Below are 13,913 nucleotides of genomic sequence, written 5' to 3'. Positions count from 1 at the left end.
CCCACACAGTTACCCCAGGGGGGAGCATGTGCCCCACTGCTCGGGCACGGTTTGATCTCCACCCACAGCAGGGCTCGGCGGTGGGGAATCAGCCAGGCCGTAGTGCCAGGGCACTAGGGGACCGTCGGTGGGTAGCAGCCGCCAGGCCATGCGGCTGGAATCCGCCCCCCTTTCTGCCCACACGCACGGGCAGGCGTTCAGCCTCGGGGGGCTCCCCAGCGGGAGGGGGCTCTGGCATTTCGGGAGGGGCCAGGGCCCCCGGGGTGACGCTGCTTGTCCTCATCACAGGGGTCGCTTTTGCCCCCCGCGCAGCCGGCGGGGACGTTGGGAAGGGGAGAATGTTACTCCGCCCGTGGCGAGGGGGGGACGCTCGCTCAGGGGGGCTCCGTGGGTCGAGGGCCGGTCCCCGTGTCTCCCCTCGCTCACCTCCCAGGCCTGGGCTCATCCTGCCCCACACCCCGCAGTGACAGGCGAGAGCACACTGTAGGGACAGATGCACCCTGGAAGGGTGTCGTCCCCTCCCCAGAACGGGCTGGGAGAAGGCAGGGATGGGGAGAGGCTTCTGCAGGGGGTGGGGGGGGCGGGGGCACTCAGGAAGCAGCTGCCACCATTAAAAGGCTGAGCAGTGCCTGCGTGGGGGAAGGGAGCCCCCCCAGAAAAGCAGCTGGGGGGGGGGGGGAAGAGCTCCCCGACCAGGTCAGCCATTTGTGAAGAATGCACCTGAAGAAATTCCTTCTCCCCCCAAGGAGAAGGGGGGCCCTGGAGGCCACCATGGGGGGGAAGACAGGGGGCAACAGGGACGCAGGAGCTGGGGGAACCCCCCCCCCAGCCCCGCTTCCCACTGGGGAGCACAGCCTTGCTTCGGGCTCAGCTCCCCCTGACCCGCCGCAGGTGCTGGGCTGAGATCGCCGGGGGGTTGGCGCCCCAGCGGCGCAGGGCGGGGGGCTGGCGACACAGAGGCAGCTGCCAAGGGAAGCCCGGGGGGGGCAGGGCCAGCGAGGAAGCCGAGCCCCCCACCGCCAAGCGAGCGGGAGGGCAGGAGAGCCGAGGGGGCTGGGGCCGGCGGAGAGGCAGCCATGGAAGGGGGGGCCAGGCAGGAGCCAGCTGAAAGGGGCCGGGAGCGAGCTCTCCTGGAGCTGGGCTGGGGCGACGCCCGGAGCCCTGTAATCTAGGGGGAGCTGCCGGCTCTCATGTGGTTGCCTGCAGCTGCGTGCGGTGGCCCTCAGCCCCACGGCTCCATGTGCAGGGACTTTCCAGCGGGGGGAGAAGCAATGACATAATGACAGCCTGCGAGGCCAAGCGCACGGCCAGCTCCCTGCTCAGGGGCTGCCCACCGCGGCAAGAGGCTGTTAAAGGAAGCCAGGCCAGGGTGAGAGCTCGTCAGCCACGCAGGCCCCTGCACCGGCGAGCAGGCAGGGAGGGGCCTGGCCCATCCAGGGGGTCTGGGCCTTCAAGCCAGCGAGAGCCGGGGTTGAGGGCGGCCAGGACTAATTACCCTGCGGGCCCACAAGCGAGAGCAGGATCAGGTGGCTCAGAGCCCGCGGGAGCTTTGATCAAGAACAGCCACGCGCTTTGGCACGATCCACCGGCACGGCTCAGGAGGGAGCCAAGACGGTAATAGGAGAGACGGCTGCGGGTCGGGAGTGAGGGGCACCGGCAGAGCTGGCTGGGAGCAGCCCAGGGCTGGGCTAGCAGGGGGCTGCAGGAGTGAGGGGCACCGGCAGAGCTGGGAGGGGGAGCCCAGGGCTGGGCTAGCAGGGGGCTGTGGGTTGGGACTGAGGGGCACCGGCAGAGCTGCGCATGGGACCTGCGTCTGGCTTACATTCGCTGTCAGACTCTCCTGCTGTCCACACAGTCTGTCTCCTGTCAGTTTCTAATTCACCGTATAAACGTTTTCCCCCCTTGACACAGAACGTTCGATGCCCAGGCAGGTCTGGATTCACAGCCCCGGAAAGCCCAGCCCTCTGCACCTGGAAGACAAATGCTCCCAGCAAAGACACCGAGCATGTCCCCAGTCACCGTGGCTAGGCTGAGCAGCGTGTCGAGACCCAGGGTGATTTGTGCAGGTCTTAAAATCTGCCCCAAGCACCACCAAGGCACCTGTAGGTACCATCCTGGTGCTTGCTGGCGGGTCGTCACTTAAACACCCGGCAGGCGTTCAGCGTGCGTTAGCACACCAGTGCTCATAAGAGAGCACGTGCTTGGATTTGGGGAGCAGCTATTAATACCGCAGCCTAAAAGGCACAGCCAGCCTGAACCCCATCACGGGAAAGGAGAGACTGTCCGGAGGCCAGGAAACCAGCCGAAGAGCTCTGCAACTTCCTTTCTAAGCTGGGTCCCTTGGTCACGTAACCCACGAGGAACAAAACTCAGTGTCACAAAGAGCAAATTACACCCGTGAATGCCGACCTCAGGGCAGACTGTCAGAGCCAGGGCAGACACCGCAAGCTGGGGGTGTGTTCTATAATTAGATCGCACCAAGCCAAGGAACAAATGTGAACTCCTGGATCTGTCTTATCCTGGAGTCACAGACAGCCCCCTTAGACTCGTCAGCCCATCCTGCCACCCAGACAAACTGGTCTTTGTGATAATGGTCACTGACACCAAAAATCACACCACTTGCTCCCAGGCCCAAGAGACCGGTCACGTTACCAATTGATCTGGGGTCTCTGGGTCTTACACCAAAGACTCCTCTGGCAGCCAATTCTAGAGTACACTGACCGAGGGATTATTAGCTATGGAAAGGAACGGAGAGTTACTGAGAGGTTAAAGCAGGTAACATATCTGCACAGGTGCGTCACAGTTTGTAACTCCAAATGGCGGCAGTGATGTAATAAACTGCGTTTCCCAGAAGTCTTCAGGGTACCCAGATTGTCTCTGAAGGATCTTTCTTTGAATCCACACTGAGAGCTTCTTCTCACCAAAAACGAGAACATAAGAACGGCCAGACTGGGTCAGACCAAAGGTCCATCTAGCCCAGTATCCTGTCTTCCGACAGTGGCCAATGCCAGGTGCCCCAGAGGGAATGAACAGAACAGGGAATCATCAAGTGATCCATCCCCTGTCACCCATTCCCAGCTTCTGGCAAACGGCATCTCTACCCACGTGGGCTTTTCCTTTGATGATGGTGAGCAAGGAGCGTACTTCAAGTCTCTGATCTCCGGTGGTCGCACACAATGGGCGTTTGCTGTGAAATTGGCACTTTTCTGATAAAGTCCGTCATTAGCATTCCACAAGGCTTCTTTGATGTCCGATGGGTCATTTAGTCACAAGGGTGTCTGCAGTGTAACTGTTTGCTAGGACATTATAACAGGACACAGATAAAAAGAAAACACTGTGCGTAATGTCCCATCAGTTTTATGGAGTCTGAGCCCCACATGCACTGTTCTACCTTCAACAATCACTTGGATCGATACTCGTACACAGTGAATTGGCCTGAACACACGCTGGCATGACCTGGTCTGCCAGCGTCACCCAGGCATCAAGGAGGGGCAGATATTTGGGCCAAAATTTTCAAGAGAGTAGTGACTCAGGGAGCTTTGACGATCAGCGCCCAACGTGGGACATCAGAAAGGGCCCTGATTTCCGTATGCATGTGTGTGTGGGCGTGTGCGCTCAGCCCTTTCTGAAAGTCGGGTTCCTTTAAGGCCCCCCTCCCAAGTCACCATTCACTGACAATTAGCCGCTAGATGGAGCTCAGCTTGGTCAGCACGAGCTCAGGGCCCGCAGTATGGTCCCTAGCCCGGCGCTGGCCCTGGTGGAAGCCCAGGCTCTCTCCTGGAAAGCACCACCAGGACACGGAACCAGCTGACATGGACATGGCTGTGTCCTGAGCAACTCCTGAAACGTGACCCTCGTCTTTCGACTTCCATCCCCACCTCTTTCTCTCTTGCCTTCTTTCTAGGACGGGCCCAGCTTGGCCAGCCAGGACAACCCCAAACTCTCAGCACCTTCTGTGACCCGTTCCACTGAGCCGGGAGCGAGTCCCTGGGGGCCCAGTCTTACTTTAAGATTTGCTTCAAGCAGATTGGTCAGAGGGAAATTCATGCCACCTGGCCAAACATTTCCTAGAGCCCGGGGAGTCCAGCCGGGGCCCCAGCGTGGCCAGCTGGGCCACGGGCCAGGCATTGCACCCACGGTCTGCACAGGGGGAGAGAGAGAAGCTGCATTTTTCTGCCTTTTTGCTCTTCTCCTTTCTCTCCCCCGCATAGCTTTCGGGAGGTAACAGGATTGAACGTTCACAGCACATCCCGAGAGCGGCAGGACCCCGCCACTGGGCTCTGCCCACCCACGACTCTGATACCACTGAAGAAGCTTTCAAGGGAGGGTTTTCAAACAACTCTCCAAATAGGGCCTGATCCAAAGCCTGCGGATGCCACTGGAGAGCCCCATGGATTTTGGAGTGGGCCCAGGGAAGGACTCCATGTTGTGAGGGTTCGGACCAGCTCCGGGGCCTCCCGGGTTTTCTGGATGTAACGAGCGGGAAGAGGAGCCTGTTACGATTGTGCAAGAAGCGAAGGCGAGATCCCGCCACAGACCCTCAAGCTCCAGGTCTGGTCACTGCTCAGGCAGGAAGAAAAGGAACAGCTAGGATGGGGCACATTCAAAGTCAGCCTATCGCCTCCCCCCAGCCCCCATGATCCTCACAACACACCCACATCCCACTGCACCATGACAATCAGGGGTAAGGTGTGCACCCCAAATTCCATCCATGCAGCGCCTGGGGCTCTGCGCTCCCCCCCCTCCCCCAGGAGCCTCAGGATCAGTCCCAGACTCCGCTCCCCAGGCTGGCAGGAGAGCGATGGGGGCCGCAGGGCTACCCAGTGGAATTAGCACCATCCATCCATTGCTCTGCAGCATCCCCTCTGGCTGATCCCACACAGCATGAATGTGGCTCCAGGGGGAGTCCTGTCCTGGCAGGATGCTCACTGCCTGGAGGAGGGGGAAGACCCCAGGAGGAGATTCAGAGGCCAGCAGTCCTCCTCCTCCGCGGCCTGCTGCAGCCTTTTCTCGTCCCGGCCAGGTGCCAAGAGCTTCCCACCCCGTGTGCTGTTCTCCACCTGGGTTGCAGCTGTGGGGAGGGGAGCCACGCGCAGTGGCATGAGGCGTGCTGGGGCCTGCTCTACCGGACCATTAACACACGTCCCGGGTGCGTAGAGGCACCCGAGGCATGTACAAATGGCCCAGCAGCACACGCCCCATCACGCCCGAGCGCCGCTTGCTCCGTCAGGGAGAGGAGATGCCCGGGATTCTTCTCACAACCTGCCCGTCCCTCCTCTACCGGCCTTGCTGACGTCTCCCAGCACTCGGGAGCTTCCCCCTCCCCACGGATCCCCTGCACACAGCTCACGGGCGTGTGCGCCTTCCCCTCCTCCACCCTCAGTGATTAAGCCGCGGGCAACCCCAGGAAACCGCCGCACCAAACTCAGTGCTGGCATAATGCAACTAACCCTCATTTTATTGCAGCACTGGGTGTCGGACTGGTGCAAGCTACACACCTTAGACACTTATACCTGACGTGGCACATACGCGACACAACCGCACTGGGCTCCCCTCGACTGTAGCTACCTGTCGCCCCTTTGCCAAGCGGCCACAGGTCTCAGGGCCGCGCAGGTTGGCTCCTTGCTGGAGAAGTATTTTCCTAGTTTAGTTTGTTTGTTTACACCCCCTGCACCAGTCCTGGAGCAGAGGTGGCAGGCCAGCAAACTCCTCTTTCAGGCATCACAGCCCAAACACCAATGTCTGGTTCCCAGGGAGCAACTGCCCCAAGAACTGACTCTAGTAAGTCAGAGAAAAAACTCTCCTGCTGTTTGCAACAGTGTCCCCCAGAATGAACGTGCATCGCAAAACCGAACAACAACGCCACATTGCTTCAAAGACCGAACAGTGCTCACACCCTTAGAAAGAAGATTGGTAACAGGCAACTGCGCCACCTGGCGACTCCCACCCTTCTTACTTTCTTCCCGTGTCTCCCATTCCCCTTTGCCAACGAGGAGAAAGATGCTCAGATCCAGTCACCCCACAGGGACCACCCACGAAGAAAATCCAACCAAGCCCCGTGGGCAGCGGAGATGGGGTTATTTCTATTACAGCGGTGCCGATCGGGGATTGGGTCCCATTGCGCTAGGCTCGGCAGATGAATTTTGCAGTCACAGATGACCCCGGATCTCAGCATTCCTAATTCCAGACCTTCTTGATACGGCCCCAAAAATACTGTCACTCAGCACAAAGGACATGTAGCATAAATCAAGACTGGACCAAGAGCAGCAGAAGTGCCCTAAAGGTGGGGGGTGAGGGGTGGGCACAGGTGCCCGAACCATGGCCCTGCCCCCCACACTCCTGAGGCCCCACCCCTTCTCCCTGAGGCCCCGCCCCTTCCTCCTGAGGCCCCCTTCCCATCCCTTCCCCTGAGGCCCCGCCCTCTGCTCACTCCTCTCCACCCCCTTCGCCCCATTGCTCGCCCTTAAGGTAGGTAAAGAGTAGGGCTATCAAGCGATTAAAAAAATTAATCATGATTAATCATGCAATTAATCACACTGTTAATAATAGAACATTATTTATTTAAATAGTTTTGGATATTTTCTACATTTTCAAATATATTGATTTCAATTACAACACAGAATACAAAGCGTACAGCGCTCACTTGATACTTATTTTTATTACAAACATTTGCACTGTAAAAAACAAAAGAAATAGTATTTTTCAATTCACCTCACAGAAGCACTGTCATGCGATCTCTTTATCGTGAAAGGTGAACTTCCAAATGTAGAATTACGTACAGAAAATAACTGCATTGAAAAATAAAACAATGTACAACTTTAGAGCCTGCAAGTCCACTCAGTCCTACTTCTTGGTCAGCCAGTCGCTCAGACAAACAAGTGTGTTTACATTGGCGGGAGATAATGCTGCCCGCTTCTTGTTTACACTGTCACCTGGCAGTGAGAACAGGCGTTCGCATGGCACTGTTATAGCCGGTGTCACAAGATATTTATGTGCCAGATGCGCTAAAGATTCATATGTCCCTTCATGCTTCAACCACCGTTCCAGAGGACGTGCGTCCATGCTGATGACGGGTTCTGCTCAGTAACGATCCAAAGCAGTGCAGACTGACGCATGCTCATTTTCATCATCTGAGTCAGATGCCACCAGCTGAAGGTTGATTTTCTTTTTTGGTGGTTCGGGTTCTGTAGTTTCCGCATCGGAGTGTTGCTCTTTTAAGACTTCTGAGAGCATGCTCCACACCTCGTCCCTCTCAGATTTTGGAAGGCACTTCAGATTCTTAAACCTTGGGTCGAGTGCTGTAGCTGTCTTTAGAAATCTCACATCGGTACCTTCTTTGCGTTTTGTCAGATCTGCAGTGAAAGTGTCCTTAAAACAAACAACATGTGCTGGGTCATCACCGGAGACTGCTAGAACATGAGATATATAGCAGAATGCGGGTAAAACAGAGCAGGAGACGTACAATTCTCCCCCAAGCAGTTCACTCACAAATTTACCTAATGCATTATTTTTTTAACGAGCGTCATCAGCATGGAAGCATGTCCTCTGGAATGGTGGCCGAAGCATGAAGGGGCATGTGAATGTTTAGCATGTCTGGCACTTACATATCTTGCAATGCTGGCCGTAAAAGTGCCATGCGAATGCCTGTTCTCGCTTTCAGGTGACATGGTAAACAAGGAGCAGGCAGCATGATCTCCCGTAAATGTAAACAGACTTGGTTGTTTGAGTGATTGGCTGAACAAGAAGTAAGACTGAGTGGATTTCTAGGCACTGAAGTTTTACTTTGTTTTGTTTTTGAGTGCAGTTATGTAACAAAACAAAAAAAAAATCTACATTTGTAAGTTGCACTTTCACGGCAAAGAGATCGCACAACCGTACTTGCATTAGGTGAACTGAAGAATACTATTTATTTTGTTTGCCATTTTTATAGTGCAAATATTTGTAATAAAAAATAGTATAAAGTGAGCGCTCTACACTTGTAGACTGTGTTGTAATTGAAATCAATATATTTAAAAATGTAGAAAAACATCCACAAATATTTAATACATTTCAAATGGTATTCTACAGTTTAACCGTGCAATTAAATCTGCGATGAATCATGATTAACTTTTTTGAGTTAATCGCATGAGTTAACTGTGATTAATGGACAGCCCTCGTAAAAAGTGGGAGGGCATAGCACTCTGCCCTCCCCCCCCTCCCTTTCTGGCATCCCTCAACTGGACTCTGCCTCGGCCCTGAAACCGTCTCAAATCTCACTCCAGAAGGGTCGCTCGTGATCACCTAGCCTGATCTCCCGTGTGACACCAGCCAGAGAATTCTGTGCAGGTGAGTGTCTCTTTGCACACACAGCACCTCTGATGCCCCAGAACCCCAGGCCTTCCTGGGCAACCCCTGGCTGTGCGTCCCCATCCTTGGGAGAAGCCTGAACCAGGAGCTTCCAACCCGTTCCATGCAGCACCCCACAGAAGCCACCATCAACCCCAGGCATTGGGGCAAAGTCTTTAGGGCAATTGGGGTGACTTACCAGCCCTGGTGGCTTCCCCGCTGGGCGAGGTCGCTGCGCCCCTTGCTGCATTGTGACACACCGAGGTCCCTGGGGAGGAGCACGCATGGATTATCATGGGGAATGTGACCGCTCACCATTACATGTCATCTCGGTGCCCTCTCCCAGTTCTTATTTCTGCTTCAAGTTCCTCTCCCGCGAGTTCTCTGCCTGAGCACGAAGGCCAGCCCCGTCCTTACAGTGAGAAGAGATTGAACGTTATAGGCCGATCAAAGAGAAGGTTAAGAGGGGACTAGATCACAGGCTACAAGAACCTACATGGGGAAGAGGTTTATTATAGCAGATGGCTCTTAGCAAAGACAGAACAAAGCCCAATGACTGGGGTGTTTTTTAAAATAAGGGGTGTTTTTTAAAAAACAAAAAAAAACAAAAAACCAGCTCAGTGAGTAATTAACCATTGGAACAACTCACCAAGGGCTGTGGTGGGATTTTTGGAAGCATCTAGGCCCCTAACACCCATGGGATTCCCCATTGATATCAACTAGGTGCCTAAATACCTTTACAAATCTAGATGTCTTTGTCACGGGGTCCCCGGGCGATGCTCTGGAACTGCTCCCTACGAAGCCAGTCAGGACTCTGGGGAAGTCTCCTCTCGGGGAGCAGCCTGGTCTGCAGGACACACAGCTCCCCCAGCTCCACCTTCCTGGGTCCGACCTCGGAGCATTCAGCATCCTCTGCCCCTCCGTGCGCTTCCCACAGCCAGTCCGCCCAGGCGGGGTCCTGGGGAAGCCAGAGGGTCCTGCCCCCCAACTCCGCAGTCAGACGTGACTCTCAGCCAGCCAGTAAAACAGAAGGTTTATTAGACGACAGGAACATGGTCTAAAACAGAGCTTGTAGGTGCAGAGAACCAGACCCCTCAGCTGGGTCCATTTTGGGGGCTGTGAGCCAGACAACCCCGTCTGCCCTTCACTCCTCGTCCCCAGCCAGCCCCAAACTGAAACTCTCTCCAGCCCCTCCTCCTCTGGGCTTTGTCCCTTTCCCGGGCCAGGAGGTCACTGGATTCCTTTGTTCTCCAACTCTTTAGCTCTCACCTTGCAGGGGGAAGGGCCCAGGCCATCAGTTGCCAGGAGACAGAGTGTCGGCCATTTATGTACCCTGGCCCTTTGTTCTGCAACAATTACACCCCTTTATCCCACCCCCTAGAGACTTAAGAAATGCCTAGGGGAAACTGAGGCACCCCCACAATATTCAGAGGAAACATTAAGAAGTGTCCTGCTTTGTCACATTTCTCCCCCCTTCAAGATCGAACTGAGCAGGGTCACTTTAGCCGGTGACCTGGGGAAGTTCGAACCCACCAACATTCCCATGGATGCCCCAGCATCTCTCCCATTCCTTGGTGGGAGTTACACCAGGCCCTTCCAGTTTTACGCCCTTCCTGTTTCACGCCCTCCCTTAGGTCGGGTGTGCTCGATGGCACTCGCAGGCCGCGTGTGGGAAGGTTTATGTGGCCCGTGCCCTTCTTCCAGCCCAAAACCGCCGGGGGTCAAACTGGGATCGGGTTTTCTCCCAGCGCTCCGGTCTGGAGGGCTGCAATTCAGGCTCTCTTGGTTAAGAGCCCCCATCTTGACCTTGGCCAGCTCTGGCCTTGGGCAGCCACTCCCTACCTTGTGGCCCAGATACAATGCCTCTGCCATCCCCACCTTCCACCTTCCAGCTTTCACCGTCAGTCCTGCCTCCCGGAGGCAGCCCAGCCCCCTCTTCACCTGGGACACGTGTTCCTCCCAGGCTTGGCTAAAGACACCGACGTCCTCAATGGATGCCAGGGCCAAGTTCTGCACCCCCCTCAGCTTGTCTAGAATCTCACCAGGCCTAGGCCTGGGGTAGGCATCGGACACGGTGTTGGCTTGAAGCTTCCGATAGTCCCCACAGAACCAGCTCGACCCGTCTTTCTTGGGGACCAGCCCCACGGGTGGCCCATGAGCTGTTGAATGGCTGGATCACCTCTAAAGCCAGCATGTCCTTGATCTCCCTCTCCAGGTTCTGGGCTGTTTTCCTAGTGACTCTGAACAGGGGACACATGATGGGAGGATTGGCTCCCACCTCAGGGAAGAGATCCACGAGGGGGTCTTCCCCGTTCTCCTCCCAACCATCCCTTACCAGGTCCAGGGGTCCCCTCACTCTCCTCCCACACAGCAGCTCAAAGGGAAGAACCCGGTGGATTCCTGGGGCACGTCCCCGTACCACAGATGGGGCAGGTCCTTGTCCCCATCCTGCGGATGCTGATTCATAGAGGTCCTCAGCATTATCCCCAGGGTCCCATAAACTCTCTCCACCAGCCCGTGGGACGGAGGGTGACCTGCAGAGGCCCAGGTGGGCCAGACCCCCCATTTCTCCCACCAGCCCCGGAGCAGGGCTGACAGGACATTGGACCCCTGATCTGTAAGGACCCCTCTGGGGACCCCCCCTCTGCTGAAGATGGTCAGCAGCACGTCTGCCCTAGTGTCTGCCTCGGTGGAGGACAAAGCCCCCGCCCCTGGGTAGCGGGTGGCGAAATCCATCACCCCCAGGACGTATTTGTTCCCCGAGCAGGTCGCCTTGCTGAGGGACCCCACTTTGTCCAGAGCCACCTTCTGGAAAGGTTCCTCTATGATGGGCAGGGGTCTCAAGGGGGCTTCACCCTTATCCCGGCCTTATCCCCCCCCTCTGGCCGGGGTCGCAGGACCTGCCGTGGTGCCGGGCTGCGTCCCAAACTCCGGGCCAGTCACAGTTCTGCAGCAGCCACTGCCTGGGGCCTGGATCCCCTGGTGTCCCAAGAGAGGTGTTATACCAATAAATTAAAAACCAGCAGGATCTTATTAAAAGGGAAAAAGGCAAAATGCCACGTTTATTGTGAATACAGAAAGAATCATAGTAAGCAGTTAGTTATAGCTATAACATTCCATTCAATCTCATATTTATTCACACATTCATTCATACACACACACACACACACACACACACATTCTCACACACACACACACAGGTTCTGCAAGGTTGTTATCATAGTTACCAGCCTTAGAGTTGCTCATGCCAAGCCACTGGCCAGGTGGCCTGGACATGAGCAGGGAGCAGGGCCTTGTCAGATGCTCATCTGATGCTCCTGGAAGTTGGTTTGCAGAATCAGACCCCGAAGTTCTCACTTTCTAGAGTCCATTTTTATAGGAATTTCTTCCTAGGCCAGTCTGTGGGAATTGCTTCATCATGCTGTTGCTGAATCAATCAGCAGATGGCACGTTCCTGACGGCTCCGTGCTGCCAGATGTTATGTTGTTCTTTGGTTCTCCCATTCCTGAGGATGTTGGGTGGATTCCAGTCTGCCCTCCGGGGGTCCTCTGGTTATTTCCACTTGATGCCTTCTTCAGCCGATGGACACTGGATTCTTAGGCTGGCACCTCCCTGATCATTCAGTTATTATTCACACCAAGCATCCATCCACATACATCCTCTACCTCTATTTTAATCACAATTGTTAATACAACAAAAGGGCGGGGAGTCTCTGGGTGCTGTTTCTGTTGTTACAGAGTATTGCTTTGAGTCTCTCTCTGTGTGAATTGCTTTGAGAACAGACTCTGTCTTAGAATGTACTAACGCAATTAGCAGCTTGCAAGTTTCACACATAGAGGGAGAGAAACAGTACCAAAAACCAAGAGACCTCTTAATTAGTAATACCCTGAAATTTAAACTATGGGGAATCAAATTCATTTGTGATTTTAATACAGAACTTCTTTAATATGATCCAACAGAGGGACATCGTGGGCCAGGTACGACAGCCTGCGGTGACACTTCTGGGGCACCCCCAGCTGCCTCCTGATCCCCCACAGTTCTTCTTCCCCTGGGGGAGCCCATTCCCGGTACAGGAATCCCTTCTCCCATGGGAATCTGTCCCTGCAGCCTTCCCCAAGGGGATTTGCAGCCTGTGGCCAGCACGTTCCCTCAGCTCCTCCAAGGAGGGATCCTTCTGTGGCTTGGTCTGGAATTCAGCTGCTGGGGAAGGGAGCGGGACCTGTTCCCTCTCGCTGGCTGGGCCTGGGGTCACAGCCCCGCTAAGCCCTGTCCCTGGTCGCTCCCTCCCTGCCGTGGACTCACTTCCCAGTAGCGCCTCTGGACAAAGCGAACCTGGTTGGCAGCCGACCTGCCCTGCCTGTGGGTCCCCCCCTCAGCTGGGATCTTATCTCCCCCCATGCTCAGCGCTGCCCTTACTGTCCCAGTGGGGGCAGGCAGCGAGCTCTCTGCTCTCGTTACAGCATCAGAGCCACCGCGAGCCCCCTCTCCGGTGTGCAGGGGGGCAGGGAACATCTCTCTGTTCCACCCAGCCCCAGGGGTCTGGTTACAGGCAGGCAGGTAGCCTGAGCCTAGCCGCTCCTCCCCACTGCCAGCCAGGTCATCTGCATTTTCACTGACCATTTCCCAATCCGCCGATTGGTTCCCTGGATCCAACTTCAAACCCTTGGCTGTTACAGGAGCAGGGCCTCGATCCTGTCCCAAAGAGACACAGTCATCCCACAACAGGGTCTCACAGCCGATATCCTGGAGAACCCCAATGACCAGCCAGCCCGACCCCTCCTGGGTCTGCACAGGGATCTGGGCCATAGGCAGGGCGAGGGGCTTCATCCCTGGGACCCTCACCCAGCTCACACAGCCCCTCAGCATCTGAGGCTGCACCACCAGGGGCCTGACAACAGTTCTCTCTGTCCCAGGATCTCGCCACCCCAGGAATGTCTCCCCGTTGACCTTCACCTTCTGCTCCCCCTGGGAGTCCACGGGGCCTGGCCCCAGGAAACTCCACACAGACATGTAGGTTGGGGTCAGGAGTGGGAGCCTGTCCACCTCTCCACCCATCTGGCTGACGGAGTCTATGGCCTTGGGACCCAGCAAGGGAGCTAGACACCGGGGCTTTTCCGCAGGGTCCCCCTGGTTCAAATCTCCAGCCTGCTCAAAGGCAGTGAGGTGGGCATCCACATCCCCCCCCCCTCCTTAACCAGGGGCAGCAATTTAGTCTCGAGGTTCCCTGCGGAGCTGGCCCCCCGGGGTCTATCCCCACTCACACCTGGAGGGTCCCCTAGGCCTCTCCGCTCCCCCACCGCCAGTTCATGCTGCTGCTGCTTCTGCAGCTCTTTCTTGGACTCTCGCTGTCTCTCACAGTCCTCTTGCTCTCTCGGACTCAGCTCCAATCCCGTCCGTCTCTGATCCCTCGATGGGGAACCCGATCGTGAAGACCCCCGTCTGGTCGGGGACAGGAGTCTTGGGGATGCCTGGCTCCCACTCCAGCTGCTCCCAGATCCTGCTATAGCCCCATTTGGGGTCAGGAATCTGTTCCTTAGAGCGGTCATCCTCCTCCAGCTGCACGATGAACTGTGCTTCGGTGAACTTTC

This window comes from Chelonia mydas, chromosome 11 (genome assembly GCF_015237465.2).
Source record: "Chelonia mydas isolate rCheMyd1 chromosome 11, rCheMyd1.pri.v2, whole genome shotgun sequence".
NCBI lineage: Eukaryota > Metazoa > Chordata > Testudines > Cheloniidae > Chelonia > Chelonia mydas.
Note: the sequence above shows the minus strand (reverse complement) of the source record.